The sequence below is a fragment of the Triturus cristatus genome, chromosome 11 (assembly GCF_964204655.1).
Source record: "Triturus cristatus chromosome 11, aTriCri1.1, whole genome shotgun sequence".
Lineage (NCBI taxonomy): Eukaryota > Metazoa > Chordata > Amphibia > Caudata > Salamandridae > Triturus > Triturus cristatus.
Window position 1 is genome coordinate 98,081,348 of NC_140594.1, and position 14,410 is coordinate 98,095,757.

The window sequence follows — 14,410 nt, forward strand, 5'->3', positions numbered from 1 at the left end:
GTTTTTTACTCTGCCGAGGGTACCTTTCCTTTAAAATTCCTTTTGGTAACCCTTAGACAGTTTTAACGCATTGCACGCACAATATCACCCTTCACTTAGGACTCTATCCACACACCCACATGCACCCAATGACAGTTCTCAAAAGATCTCCGCAAAAGTGACCCTTCGGGGGACCCGTAGGGCATTGCACAGCTGGCCCGACGAGGAGCAACTGCCCAATGATGAAGCATGACATCCTTCGGGGTGTGTGAGGGCTACAAGAGACAAGCTCTGTCTTCCCCCCCTCCCTCCACTGAGTCCCTGACCTAGCACTCCTTCTTTTCCTTCCTCTTTGTTTCCCTATAGTGAGCACTTGACTTTTGGCATCACTCACTCTGGAACAGTGCCCCCCCTTTGTTGACTTCAATGGTTAGTTTGGAGCACTGGCACTGGACCATTACCTAGCTCCTGCCCCCCCCTCTCTTTTTAACATTGAATTAGGGGATCTGCCATGTTATTGATCAGCTTTTTGTAAATAAGTGATATGGCCTTTTCCGGTAGGTCGCCATCTAAAACTCTATCCTCGAGTGGGGAGGCCTCAGGGAGTGCACTGCCTATTGGGAGAACCGCAAGTAAGGCGTGTCTAATTTGGACGTACCTGAAATGTTCAGATCATGCTAGTTCGTATTCCTGCTGCAGTTGAGGAAAAGGGATCACCTCACCTGACTTCCACAAATCGCCCACCCTGGATATGCCTATGAGGTCCCAGCGATCAAAACCCTTCAAGCAAATCAGCCGGCCCAATTGTTCGCTACGCCAGAGTGGTGTGGCCTGTGTGATGTTCCCCTCCCATCCCAAACTTTTGGTAGCCGCTTTCCACACGTCCACCATGTATTCAGTTGGGCCAGTCAAGACTGGCTTCAACGACCGCACATAAAGGGCCCCTTCAAAACTGCCTACCGGTAGGAGCCATCTATCAATATGGAAGGCCAGGTCGCTCTGTGGCCTGTACATACATTAGTTAATTGCTGCGAGATGTGAAGCCAAATAATACTTCCTTATGTCTGGAAGTCCAATGCCCCCATCAAACCATCCTAAGGTGGGATTATGTGTTGCAATACGTGGTGGCTTACCCTCCCACAGCAGGTCCTATATAATACAATTGATTTCTTTGAAGTACGAGGATTCAACAGGGTGCGGAGTGTTATGCAGAGCATATAAGAATCTGGAAAGGGACATCATTTTGAATAGTGCTGCACGCCCCAAGAGGGACAACGGAAGCGACTTCCAATGTAGGACGTCAGATTTAAGTTGCACTAGAGGCGGCAGGAGATTGTGCTCGTAGAATATGGACGGATCCTTAGCGACCCAGATCCCCAGGTATTTGAAGACATCAGTAGCTTCCGCTGGCTGAAAATCCCCAAAGAATGGAGGCCTCTCTCCATAGAGGACAAATAGCACTGATTTGGGCCAGTTTACGGAATAGCCAGCATATCTATCAAACACCTGATATATGATCAGGACCCTATTGAGGGATGCAGCCGGTGAGGCCAGATAAAGCAAATTATTGTCTGCATATAGCGATATATGGTCTTCCCATCCAGATATCCATTTGAGGACCCTTACGACGGGGTCCTTGCGGACCCACATTGCCAGTGGCTCAAGGGTCAGGGCAAAGAGAAGCAGGGACAAGGGGCATCCCTGCCTGGTGCCCCTGCTAAGAACAAAAGCGGAAGATTTTCTGTTGTTGACCACTACTTGGGCTAGCGGTTGTTGGTAGAGAAGTTGAACCAAACTAGTATATTCTGGGCCAAAACCCAATTTATGGAGGACTGCAAACATATAAGGCCACTCGATGGTGTCAAATGCCGCAGCAGCGTCAAGAGAAACCAAGACAGCATCCTCTCTTATTGTGTCAGCACTGTACAACACACCATGGAGCCTGCACAAGTTGAGGGAGGTGTTTCTAGCGGACATAAAACCGGACTGGTCCGGGTGGACCATGCGGGTAATGACCCTGAGCAGACAAGAGGCAAGGACCTTTGCCACGATTTTTGCTTTGCAATTGAGCAACGAGATGGGTCTGTAGGAGGAACACTTGTTACTCAGTTTGCCCACTTTATGAATGACAATGTATTTAGCAAGCCTCTGATCCTCGGGCAGAATTCGCCCCTTCTTACTTTCATGGAACATTTCAGTAAGATAGGGCGCTGTCTTGCCAGCAGTAAGTTTAAACAATTCAATGGGCAAGCCGTTAGGGCCCGATGCTTTCCCACCGCGTAAGTCGTGGATGGCTTTTTTGACCTCTGTAACTGTGATATCCAGGTCAAGATCGGAGCAAAGACAATGAAATATCCAGCAAAAAAGAGGAAGCTTCCTCCTCCGTGTGCGGCATTTGGGACATATAAAGTGCCTGATAATATTGGCCGAATGCATCAGCTATATCCTGGGGGCAGTGAGGTGGGAGTAAGAGTCTGTCTCCATCTCAACCACGACGCGATGAGCCTGATCTCTGCGGTCTAGCCGAGCTAACAGTTTGCCAGCCTTATCGCCAACATCATAAATTCTGCTGAGCGTGGCCCTATAATGGGATTTGGCAGTCTCAGTTGCCAAGTCGGTGTATTCCTTGACTTTAATACACAGCTTCTGTCGCACCTCCACCGAGTCGTGTAGCCAAAGTGTTTCCTCTAAATTTAAGATTTCTCCTCCAAGCGAGTCATATCTGCACATTTCTCTTTGCGCTGTCCCGAGATCTGGGCCAGAGCCACCCCCCGTATAACAGCCTTGTAGGCCTCCCAAAGTGTTGTTGTCGAATCTACCGACCCCTCGTTCTCCCGGAAGTAAAGATCTGACTCGCTCAAAATCTTGTCTTAGATTTGAGGAGTCGTAAGATAAATGGGGTTAATCGGGGCTGTATGGCCAACTGTGGGCTCCCCCACCTCCAGGCAACACAGGATAGGTGAATGGTCAGAGATTCCCCTGGCCAGGAGTTGTATTTCCTTTACGCTGTCAAGTTGGTGTGCTAGCGTCATAACATAGTCTATATGGGACATACTACGGTGTGCGCCCGAGTAGAAAGTGTCGTTGTACCTTGAGGGTAAAGTCCGGGAAGAAGGTCACTGCACTGTTTTGGAACTCTAGCGGGAGCGCCACCCGCACAGCCTGTAGCATAATGTCCCTATCCCTATAGTTGAAGATTCTAGCAACTGTAGGTCTCGGAGGGGCCCCAGGTCTCGGTGTGCCCTTTCCACTGAAAAGAAATTAGAGAGCCCGGCTGTGTTTACGTAGTTTTGATGAGTTCCTCTACAATCTAGCCCACTGCCGTTTCCCCTGCTTTTTTGGGGACCCCCAGTATGCGGACATTGTTGCACCTGGAGCGCCCTTCATAATCATCCAACTGCGCCTCCAATTTAGCCGTATAAGCGTGAAGGTCTGCCACCTTGTGTTGCAGTTACAAACAGCAAAGTGTCTGGGTGTGCATTCAAATGAACAACATTTATGCAAATACCCCCTCGACTACTGGAGTGGTTTCGTGTATTTATTACACCTTCATGAGTTGGTCACATTTTGACATAAACTTTCAATTGTTGGATCATGTCAATACCAAGAAGAACAACATATTTGAAACAATACACATAACATAACTACCTGTTACACAGTTGACAATGAGCCAAATGAAAATACACAGCACAATGATTTACACAAAATTACAAAAAATTAAAACAATACAACCAAAATAAGATGACCAGTCCTTCAATTATACAAAGAAATGTGGTGGTACAGACAATTTTCAATTTCTCAGGCTGTAACCTATCCACACCAGCTAGACATATGTAACAATCACAACGGGCAGATTGCCCTGTTTGCACACTGTATAATTTTATGATTAAGATAAAGATTTTGACTAGCTGAATAGGGCCAGAGCGTTTCGGAACCCCTGCTTTCTTTGAGGGTTCTTCCTCAAGACCGGGACTAGGTCAGGAACTGCAATATACATAAAATCACAAAAGGTTTAATTCAGTTTGTGTCCCAAAATGTGAAATGTCCCTACTTGTCATTATCAAATAAACAAGTGAGTCCTTACCATTGGGAGTTGTAAGGTGAACATGTCATTGAGGATCTCAATGTAGCACGTATGCCCTCTTTTTTATGCGTTTTTCTGGAAAAAGTGGAGAGCAAATTATGGATTTAGCGCAGCTGTTTATTAAGGCACACTCTATTAAGACGACGCTTGTCTTGTAAGTTTCTTTTAATGATGCAAGTGAATGCGCATGACAGTACTACCTTATAAGGAGGATAGAAAAGTATATATCTGGGCTTGGCTGTGCCCGTGTGTCAGCATATAATCTAGGATGGCAATATTACATATCCGCGCTGTTTGCCTTGGTCTCAAGCTGTGCGCAATACACTTATGCAATAAACACAAAGGTGCTTAAACTTGCATCCGAGGGGGCAAATTGAAACTACATCAGGCATGCTCGACTTTGTTCAGGGCGTGACCTATATATTAAAAAATGATGTTTAAGTGTGGGCGCTGATGTAGAACAGAAAAGACGCCTAACAGTGCGTGCGGGCCAATAACTCGCTTGTCAGTTCTTGTTGAATCTGGGACAGAAAGAATGTAGCAGTTGTCTAAAAGTTCACCAGATGGAACTCACTAGTTCGGTACGGTAACTGCGCCTTTCAAAGGGAGGGAGGCTGTAGACAATTTTCGCGATGAGGTGCCCCTATATTGGAGTAACAAACACACTCAGGTGACGGTTTGCAAGTGCGGGCCCCGGGGGAAGTGAAGGTCGCAGACCAGTCTTCCCCCGGGGAATTCGCGCAACGACCGGAAGGACATGGTGGGGGTGGGATCATAGGAAGGAGAGGGGCGGGAGTTGGGAGGGTATATAGGTGTCAGGAGAGGAGTATCCGGCCTCTTCCTGACACCTGAGCACCACCGGGGAGGAAAAAAGTTTGTCCGCCCACCCACCCTACAGACATTAGGCGAAGGGTGGGGATAGATTTTGGGGCTGAGCGTGCCAGTTTAGGGCAGGGTTGCAGAGTAGAGGCATCACGGTACTTTGGAGGGGTGGGTAGTCACATACGGGCGGATCCACCCCTCGGGAGGGGAGAACGGTACACAGGTGACTGATAGCGGGCGCGGGAAGCAATGACCAATGAAGGAAATTACACTGAGGATGCTTGGAGGGCAAGTGATGGGGAGAGGAAGGAGGTCACCGAGTGAATGGGGGAAGAGTCTAACAGGTGAGATGGTTTTGAGAATGGATGAAAGGAGAATGAGTCGGTATGGGTTGGGGAAAGTATATTTATTGCATTTATGTACTGTCGAATAAAGTCTAAATGATTGCAACCATGTCCTAATAAAATGGCCTTTTACGCTTCAAGTAACAGCGTGGAGTGTGGTTCTTGCGCGATGTATTAAACCAGCAGCTTAAAGTGCAACAGGCAGCATTAATTGAAACTCACTTTGTTTTGCGGGGCAAATGCGATCGATTCTTGGCGTGGCGGGGACCAGTCGTCAGATCGGTTTCTGTGGTGATTACAAAAAGAGATGTGAGCGCATTTGTTAGTTTTGAACACGCTCTCTCTGACACAGTCAAACGGCCTCCTAGTCCTTGCCTGGTTTTCGTAGCTAAGGCGAATGCAGCGTGCCTCCGACGTACGTGATTGAAAGCATCCCAGGAATGCGGAAGCTTGAAAGGGCCCACAATAGACTTAACTTGTAGATTCTAATAGCGTGGGGAGCGCAGTGTGTGATAGTACTTGTAGTCAGAGAACATGGAACCTGACATTGAAGCTGCATCTTAACGTTTTTCAAAGTTACCCATCAAAAGTTAACATCTGTTTTTTCAGACATTTCGTGAAGGCCCGAGGGGGCCAACTTAGCTTGCAGATTCTGATGGCGTGGTGGGCGCATTGTGTGATGATGCTTATAGTTTGGCGACATGTAGCATTGCTTCTTTAACGGTTTTCCAATTGACACATAAAGAGTTTATAATCAGTTTATCTCAGACATCTCGTTGAGGCCAGAGGAGGCAGTGTTAAATTTCATTATAAGGTATGCTTTTCTCTGGAGAAGTGTTCTTTCAAGATCGCCACCCCATGATTGAGTTTGATTACGCTAAGAACTGTCCAGTAGAAATCTTTTTCTGTTTGTCCTGAGTCTTGAAAATGTGTGACCAGGGGTGCGTAGCGTACTCTATTCTTGATTCTAGAGCGATGTTGGGTTATCCGCCGTCTGATTTCTTGTGATGTTTTGCCAATATTAACCAGTTGGCAAGCGCAGATAATTGCATAGATCACGTTCTTGGTCTTGCAGTTAGAAAAAGTGTTATGTTTCCATCTTTCGCGTCCATTGATGAACTTAGTACCCTCCAAGGTAGAACTGCATGCCTGGGTCGTTACCGCATTTATGGTGTCCTGAGACTGGTTGGAAGTTGAAGAAGGGACGTATCGATTCAGCTTTCTTCTGGGGTCCATCCGATGCCTGTATGATTTGTTGACCAATGCTGGTGGGTTTTTTCAGAGCAAACAGGGGTATTTGAAGGTCTTTGTCAACATCTTTAATCAGGTGCCAATTCTGGCAAACATTTTTCTCAAAGAAGTTTGTGAGGGGCCCAAATGTGGAGACACACACTAGGCAGGTCATTGGTTTTTTAGTTTTCTTTTCTAGTAGAACTTCTCGTGGTGTATACCACGCACGCTTGCGTGAATGTTTGAGTAATGTTGATGGGTACCCTTTGGCTCTCAGCTTCTCTGTCAGAGCTTGCGAGTGGATCTCATAGTCTTCCTTGCGTGTGCAGTTGCGCCGCACGCGCAAGAACTGCCCACACGGCAGATTATCTTTCAAGCTCTTCGGATGAAAGCTGGTGAAGTGCAATGCTGTGTTCTTGTCGGTGGGCTTAGTGTATAGTGTGGTTATGAGTCCTGCTTCGGTGAGTCGTACCTCCACGTCCAAGAATGTGAGGCTGTTCATACTATGCGCCAAACTGAATTGGATATCAGGATTCCGGTCATTAAGCCATGAGTGGAAACTGAGGAGATCATTCGCAGTGCCTGTCCAAATGCACCACACATCGTCTATGTATCGATGTCACTGTGCCACATGATTTTTGTAGGGATTGTTGTTGTAGATGTACCACTCTTCGTATCTTGCCATGTAGAGTACCGCCATCTCTGGAGCGAAGGGACACCCCATAGCGGTCCCTTTCACTTGGAGAAAAAAAATCTCAAACTTAAAATAGTTCTTTTTCAGTGCCAGAGATGCCAAACTAAGAATGAATTGTGTGGGAACTCGGTGGGGGTGTACTCTGCCCTCTACGTAAGATTCAAGAACTTCAAGAGCCTCTTCCTGGGTATTTGCGTGTATAGAGAAACAAAATCCATAGTGACCATTCTATGATGGGCAGGGTTGAATTGGAAGCCCTCAACCTTGTTTATAAAGTCCATCGTATCATGGGCATCTGCGGGGGGGGGGCCCGGATCGCCAGTCTGTCCGGTGTGGGCCGTACCGGTGGTGCTGCCATCAGCGCTACTAACTGAACCAGAATGCTGGCAGCGAGCTGTGTGTGCAGCTTGCAGGCAGGCTCAGCACTCTCAGGGCTGTTCTTTCAGAGGAGAGGTTACAAACAATGTAACTAATTCACCCTTACCGGCGCGGTTGCGCAGGTCGTTTCAGCTGAGTGCTCACACCACGCATAACTGTTTGCTTCCTTGAACCGAAATAGTAAAGTAGCATGACACCCAGGACCCGTATGCCACCAAAGTGATGGTACCTGAACAGACACTGCAGTGAGCCCAGCAGCACTGAGGCCATTATCAAAATGCTGCACCGGCACTGTCCTCGACTCGAGGTCTGGACCGCGGCCAGCGCTTCTGCAGGAAAAGTAATCGTAGCAGGCAGGCCCATCAGTCCGAGTCGTTGCGACTACCAGGCGCAGGAGCAGGCTCGGTGGCAGCAGCTGCTGCAAAAGTAAGTGTCCAGTTACCAGCATAGTTGCTTATACTACTGCTCAACTGTTTCAGCGCGGTTAGTCCCCAAAATGCAGAAATACCTTATTTTTGGGCGGCTCAGCATTAAACTCATTTTGTTGGAGTGAGGCTGAGCTGCAGTAAAGCCAGCCCCTCGGGTTCTTGGGGTGGCCTTGTAAAAGGCACCAGCAAAGCCACAAGGTCCACGCCGTGTTCCCCACACCCGAGGACCGAGTTGGCCGCTGCAAAAAGGCCAGGGAACGAGGCCTTTCAAAACGAGAGATATTCCCAGGGCCCAGGGAATGCAGAACTCGATGGCGTGTCACATGGTATCTAAAAGATCAGCAGACAAAAGACTGTGGCAGGGGAGCCCAATCTCGGGAAGGGAAGGGAAGGAGTCGGAGAGCCCTTAAAACAGAGCACCTGGGAAGGCCAAGCCTCCAAGAGTGTGAGGACAAATCATACATGAGGGAGGGATGCCCTGAACTAGGGAGACATGGACTGTCAACTCTTGAAAATGAGGTAAAGTTAGAGGCAGTGCCTAATTTCAGAAATAATAATAAGCACAGGGCTCCAAAGTTTTCTTAGGGACCCACTGCAGGAGCAGCTAAAAGCTGGGGTGCCTAGACTTGTGGATAACTAATGCCATTTTTTTCACCACACCCACACTGCTGGTCTCTTTAGCTTTATTCTCTTACATGTTCTTTTTCGTCCATGTTTCCCCTTTTTTACTCTTTTCTTATTTCTTCTTTTTCCTTTGTCTGCCTTTATCTCTCTTACTCAGGGTAAAGTCTGAATAATGAAAAATGTGTCCCATTCCGTTAAAAAAGTGTGCGAGACACCACAACCTGCACACATGAGGCACTGGAGATGTAGGACGTCAGCCAGATCAATTGTCAGCCCCTCCTTGTCAGCAGGACACCAAGTTTACAATCCAAGGCTTTCGATTTAGGTATCTTTGTTTTCAAGTGTATTTATTCAAAGTGGTCCACTGAGGCATATCAAGACCACAACTCCCAGAATGCACAGAGTAGTTAAATCACTATAGCTGCCAATCTTTCAGATTGCTATGTGTGATATTTTCATATTGTCATTCTATTTATGAGTCAGCCACCGCAGGCGTTTGCACCAGTTTTAAGATCTTCTTAGAGTTTTTCATTGCTCAAATCGGTCTAATTTTTTATATTGATATGTTTCCCTCGTCTTCATTGCTTGATTTTTGCTCGCAAGAAAGCGTCACTTATACTCGTTGAAGCGTCACTCATAATTACACTGTAATTATGAAAATGTCACATATAGCAATCTGAAACCTTGGCAGCTATGAATGCTGGCAGTGGCACTCCAGCATACCAGTGACACACTGGCCTGCAGAAGTGCCCGATGTTAACAAAAATAATGGTGCCGGCCCACGAGGTGCGGGCCGTACTGGTGATGGATGGACCTGGCACCATGGTGCCGTGCGGGTGGCAGCCGTGGCGGCTGGTCGCCATTCCTTTTCATAACACACTAACGCTGGCAGTGCACTCCAGCAGCCCAGTGAGTAACACTGGGTTGCAGGAGTGTGCGCGAGCGCGATCAATGTTACCAAAAATAATGGAGCCTGCCCGGCAGCGGCCTGGACGTAACGAGTAGGGGTGGGTGGAATTTGCAAAATTCACTTTCGCAAATTATCGCGAAAATGTTAAAAATCTCCGTAAACACGTGGAAATATCACGAAGATGCGTACGTTTTTTCCCGCCTGTTCGCAGTATTTTCTGCGTGGTCGCGGCTCGCCAACTTACCCATGCGGTTGCTCGCGGGCACGGCCATCTTGTTTTCACTTGTCTCGCGATGCATGATCGTGAGAAGACAGAAGTAATCGCGTGACGAATGTCGTTACTGCGGGCGCGAACTGTCGCGAGACAGCGCAAATGGCTACCAACAATCCAACATCTCGTGGAGAATGCGACCGGATCGGGAAAACTTGTCGGCGAACGCGGGTATTCAGGTAAGGCGATCGTGCGCATGCAAGAATGTATTATTTTACAGCGCGAGCAAGCAAAACATTTCCGGTAAAATGCGGATTGCGGAAATTTTGACATTTTCACGCTCTCCGCGGAACGCGAAAATGTCAAATTATCGCAATTTCCGCGAGCGGAACGGAATTTTAGCCCAGGCCTAGTAACGAGTCTCGCCAGGCGGTGCAGGTCGCGCAGCGCCATTTTGCGGTGGAGGTGCCAGCCAATGGCAGCTATGCCACGGGGTCACTCGATGAGAGCGCCATGTGGTAGCTGAGCCCTATGCTACTACCAATGAAATTTAACATATCTCTCGGCTACCAATGACCATGGACTGCACCCGGCCACAGGTTTAACAGCCACCAGGAGGCTCAGGCAGTATTTGCAGGCAGCATGGGCATTTCTAGTCAGTCCAGTCCATGAAATGGATAACTACACACCAGCAATTTGTTATAATCTGTTTGACTTCATCGTCTACTGGAATGTGAGCTTGGGCTGCGGCTTTGCATCTTAACTTCGACAGCTACGTCTCCCTCCAAAGGTTCCAGTACAAATGTGATGAATTGTTGTTTTTAATTATGTGCTCTTTTGCTGTTTTATTACCTTCTATACTTTGCTATTTTATTACCTTGTCTACTATTATGTATAGAAATGGCTTGGAATATACAGGTGGTAGGGAATGGTGTTGGTACACTGCACGGTATATGTGTCCTGTTAGTCGTATTCAAAGACAGTGACTGTGGTCTTTGAATAATATAACATTTTCTGTGTTTGCCTGGGAGGAGGCCCTGAATTTCGCAGTCATGCCACTGCGCAGTTACAGTAGGCCCACCCTTCACCACCCGGTGCTGTCCAGCGAAGGGTGGGGGGGCAACCCTCCGTGGAACACACACTGGCAGTGATACATAATGTGTGTGTGATAACATTGGAGCTAGCTGTCCATGGACAAGGGGTGCACTTTTCATTCACGCATGTCACATAGCGCCAGACACCTGGGCGCTGGTGGGGCTTCTGCTTCAAGCGCATAGAGCTCTGCGAGCCCCAGCCATCAAACGAGCACCCTCAGAAGTCACCCTCCACTCCCACTCAGCCCCTTTAGACAGGTTACTTGGCTTCTGCAGCTTCGAGGCCATAGGTTAACCACCTCCTTAAAAACCCAGACGGGTTACTGCAGACGTCGGCCACAGGTGATCCCCCACTCCCCCTGACTTATGCAGCCCGGACCCTCAGGTGAACCCTCTCCTTCACCTCAACCCCCTGAGGTGACCCCGCAGCCCCAGCCCTTGGGTGCCCCCGCACCCATCCCTCCGGTAACGCACCTCGCACCCACCGGCAGCTCTGTCCTGTTGAAGCAGTTCCTGGCATCGGCACTGGCCCTGTCCTGCAGGAGTCCGTGGACCCCATGGCTGCTCCTGCGTCCCAGTGTTTCTTGTGCCCCACCTGGCACACATCATGTCGGAGGAAGGTGAAGTTAAAATTTTGCCCCCCCTGCAAAAATGTCTGCGGACGCCCATGCATGGTATCCCTCAATTATGATGTGACCCCTTTCAAGAATTCCTTCAGGAATAGATCAAAATATTTGGCAATTGGTTCCAGTACGAAGTCGCATCCTGAAACAATCGGGCAGCCAGGAGAAGCAGTGGCATTCTTGTGCACTTTCGGCAGAAAATAAATTACTGATTAGAGACAGAGGGAGTGTGCACAGTGCAAACGGGGGCCGGAGCCTCAGTGATGCACGATCTTGCAAGTAAGCGGCTGTGAGTCCGATAGGCAGCCAAACGTTGCAGCACAGAGGCACCCCACACGCGCCTATATCGTCCAACCCGAGGTCTGTCCAAAATGTCTAGCCCCGGGTGGATTACACTGGCAGCTAGTAGCTACATGGTCCGCATTTGAAGAGATTCACCTGGCCTCCCTACTTACTGCTCCAAGGGGGGGGGGGGGGGCACGATACCTCCGCTCCACGACTCGGCTAAACTACCCATTCCAGATGTGCCGATTCACCACGGCATGGAAACAACGGAGGCCACAGCTGAACACCACCATGGGGGTCCCCAGAGTCACAGGCCGCTCCCTCTGCAAAGACAGTCATAAGGCAAGCAGCTATGTCCCGGCGGCTTGGCTAGGTGCAGGGGTTAACTGTACATGCTGCCGTTGACTGCTCAACACAAAGGCCGCTTCGCCTGCTGCACCTCCGAGGCAGCTGAGGCCCAGACGCTCCCCTCCTTCTCTCATACGGAGGGCCCAGGGTGGGTGCGATTCCGGAGCTGACGGCACCAAAGAGCTCGGTCAGGCCCTGCTCAAGGATGCAAGGCGGTCGTGCGTCCCATGGCATATATACAAAAAGCAAAAAAGTAGTACTTAGTGTCCCCAGTGAATGGAACTAAAAACAAAGACTAGTGAATTTGTGACATATATAACTTGTTTTCCATCATTTTGAAAGACCATCTATAATTATACAATAATCACAGCCACTGTATACAATAGTCAGACCTGAGCACAATGGTTCGCTTTACACAGTTGTCGACGACGTTTCGACCCTTCATAGGATGTAGGGTCTCTTTAGGACCTATGGATGTAGGGACATCTGAAATTGGGGGGTTGCGCAGCCACATGAGAAGTGTGAGACACCGGTCAAGTGAGAAGAGAAAAATAAAGAGATACTCACACTGGACCCAGCCGCGTACCCAGAGTGAGAGACGGGGTGAAGGGCTGGCAACCACGGATATGCACAGCAAGGCAAATGCCACCGTTTAAAGAGCAGGAGTTCCTATGGGCTTGACGTGTTGTGGATACAGGAGTTCTATCAAGGCCAAGAGTATAGGCGGGTCTGTTGCTCAAGCTAAAATTGTACTGACGTGGACGCGGGTACTCGATCGTCCCGTCTGGTCAGGATGTACTCTTCTGCATGAATCAGCAGTACTTTGAAAGTGTGCCTTAGCTATGCAGGGTCCACACAGGCCATCTGCTCTGGTACAATGACCGTGCGGTGCCTGCCACGTTGTGCATCGCAATGCAAAACATGGTATTTTAACATTGCGTATGGTGCTGCAGCCAGCAGCACCGTCCGCAATGTTATCCTATCTGGATGCGCCTGCCAGTGTGGCGGGCGCATCCTAATACGGCGGACAGGACCGGGGCACCTATGGCGGACGGTCCCAGCTCTGCAGTGATGCCGCCATCCTAATAGGCCCCTTAGTCTTATAAGCGAAGAAGAAAATTTTAAATGATAGAGTCTGCTTGAGGGGAAGACAGGGAAAGGCTCAGATGGGATGAGAATATGTTCATTGTTCGGATCTCCAACAACCAGGCGAGCCGCAGCATTCTGCATGACTTGAAGCTCTTCCAGAAAGTCAATATCACTGTGAATATCAAGACTTCCTATAATCCATGTTGGAAGAACTAAAACCCATTGTTGTTGTCTGGCAGCTATTACTGTGAGGCATGATACAATCTATCATAAAGCCACAATTTCATGATTATCTACTGGGTGTAGGAAAATTGTCCAAGCTCCTTATGCCAAAAGGCCTTTGTCCAATGATGTTCTCTGTGTCCAATCACCATCTCTATGAGTTCAATGTCTGCCAAATCTACCCACCCAATATAGTGTATATGCCTGAAATGTTCTAGAGGATTCAATTTGATTGCCCTGGTCCTCTGGGCACACGGTTATCTAGCATAGACGCAGAAGAGATGTTCGACAGTATGGACAATAGGAGCTCTTGGTTGATTAACTATTTAAAAATAGCCATGGAGGCTTTGTCAATGAGATTGAGAAAGTGTAGGAATGTAAGCATCATTTGCGGACTGCAATGGAAAACATCACAAACTATATCATGATTTAGAGTCTCTGTAGGCCAAAGAACTGTAGTTCTGATCTGAATTACATTCATAACACAAAGTCAGATTGGGGGCCCTCAGTAATGGCTATGACTTACTATGGTTGGGTCTTGGAAAGTTGACAAGCTAGAAAGGAGGCTGTTATTCTCACATAATGAATGCTGTTTATTTTTTGGTAAAAACATATGTCCCTTGGCACTTTCTTGGCTTACGAAAGACAACAGTATGTGCAGTTCCTCTAAGGGGGTTGAAGGGGGAAAGGACAAATCTCTTATTGAATGCCCTCACACACCTAGCAAGGTGTCATGCTTCATCATTGGGCTGTGCTCCTCGTCGGGCCGGAGCTGCAATGCCCGACGGACTCCCGCGAAGGGGCTCTTTGCCGGAGATCTTTTAAGAGACAGCCGTTTGGTGTGTGAGGGTGAGTGAACTGTGTAGTGAGTGAGTGTGAAGGGTGGTCTAAAATAGGTCTAGCACTGCTTTTAGGGATTATTTTATTCACGAGGTGTGCTAACCTAATTAAAATGTGTGGGCCCTGTATGGATAGATAATGATCCACAGGGTCTAGTACGTGAGTATGGTCGACGTGTTTCTTGCCTACTGCCCCTAACAAGTCA